Raw genomic sequence first — 2162 nt, 5'->3', positions numbered from 1 at the left:
CAAATCGCTCCGAATGAGTCATATTTAATTTTAAAATTAATTTTTCATGACGGTTTTTACCCTGTACCGACTTATTGCAACAAAATGGAAGTTCAAGTGCTTGCACAAAGCTTCACGTGCCTTTACATTCGTCTAATCTCCGTAAAACGATCAGCTGATGAAACGACGCCATCTTACTTTAGTCACGCTCAAACTTTGGATTCCGATACCGATTTAGTATCGTAATTTGAAAATGCAATAGTGTGGATTCGTTAAATTGGTTAGAAATATTATATTGTGTAACGAGAAAGCGACTTTGCAATATGAGTCGTAGCTGAAGTCGAAGACGAATATTGCAAACACGCGATGAGAAAGGACGGTTGTCTTTTTGTTGCATACGATTTTTTTATACAACGAAAGTATGTTACGGGTTTTTTCACGAAGTACGAAATAGAGGTTAGGATCGCGTATGTCAGATTTGTTCGCAACTGCGCATACGCGGAGTGCAAGAAGGACCACTTTTCACTCCTAGGACTTAAGAGTGGTCTTTTCTGTACTCCGCGCATGCGCATTCTTAGACTCACTCTAGTGTCATAGAAACGGAAAGTTCTGTGTACGGAAAACACGCACGAAAAAGGCGCGTGTAATATGCTTGCGTTATATAAATACGATTTATTCGACTAATAACAGACGTTATCGTTGTATCGTACAGCCGTTGTATGAACAACGACCATTTCTGCGATTCATTACCGTTTCATTTCTGAGTACAATCTCAATGTAAGCAAATTACTGCACTGCTGCTGTTTGCGATTGCATGGCGCAAGGAAACACGACTAATGTTTAAGCGGGTGTAACAGTGTGTGTCACCTTCGTAAATATATCAACCTGCTCTTGTTGCCATCTTGTAAAAATGCGTCATGTGTCACAAGGTGCAGGTTCGTTCAGTTTATCGCTTACTTGCCCGTTTGTCACGAGATCAGCAGATATGATCTGCAAATATGGTGCAAGCCCTCGTTATTCTCTGTGGCGCTTAAACATATCATCACTCGAACATTCTCTGAACATTTACAAATCACGTTTGTCGTATATTAAATTTTCTATCCTGAACTTTCGAACTGAAACCTGAAAACTCCGACAGTGAGTCAGAATCTGATTTATTCGAAATTCAGAAGAAATTGTTGTAACTCTAGGAACGAGTGCGTGGTATTCATATGACTGTTGAGGTTATAACGTTTACAATTTTATTACGAAAAAAAGAACATTATTTACAGTGCATAGTGCGTCTAGTTTTGTTCGTAGGTTGAGATTACTGCGTATCACGTAATTACGAATTATTAAAAATATTTCGGACCTTTTCTTTTCCAGGTAAAGAAGAAGAAATTATACGAAAGAGAATAAACCAATTTATAAGCTACGTCGAAATAATTACGATAGAATGTTAACGCTTTGATGAAATAGAAACAATGCAAACAAAGTAAAATGTTCAACCGTTCAGCTTTCAAAGTTGGATCGATATACGCAATTATTAGATTTCCTGAAAAAGTGCGCAAATAAGCTTTCGCCGCTTTTGACGAAATTGAAATTTTTTCCTTATTCAAAATATGCGAAGAATTGATTATGCTAATGAGAGGCTTTATATACGGCGAATAACGATCCTGAAGTTGAACCTACTAAAAAAATCGGAATATTCGCTACGCAATAATCTCCTCGTGTTAGTTTAACAATACAGTATATATAATATACATATAATATTTATATATGCATCCTTGAAATCTCGTAACAGGCATCATCGCTTTTACCGTGTATAATAACAACTCACGCCACGGCATATTACACGTGATTTTTAGACAATGTTTCAAAAGAAATACGAGTGTAAAATATAAGTTCCGAAGGTATCTTCAGCGTGAATGGAAAAAAAAAAAAAATAACAATTAATAACTAAAAAATTCATAGTCGTAATGCGTGATAATTTATAACGCGATTTTGATTCTTGAGATAAAATAAGTTAAAGCTAATATTATCGATGATGATAAATAACTATGCGATTAATTATGTATCAGTATGAATTTGGTGGAAAATTTCGACGCCTTTTCTTTTATCGATTTGACAGCGTCTCGTAATTCCCAACACTTTAATCAATATGAAATTATGCACTCTGTATCTGTACAATTGTGTCACGAATT

The sequence above is a fragment of the Neodiprion fabricii genome, chromosome 4 (genome assembly GCF_021155785.1).
Source record: "Neodiprion fabricii isolate iyNeoFabr1 chromosome 4, iyNeoFabr1.1, whole genome shotgun sequence".
Taxonomy (NCBI): Eukaryota; Metazoa; Arthropoda; class Insecta; order Hymenoptera; family Diprionidae; genus Neodiprion; species Neodiprion fabricii.
Note: the sequence above shows the minus strand (reverse complement) of the source record.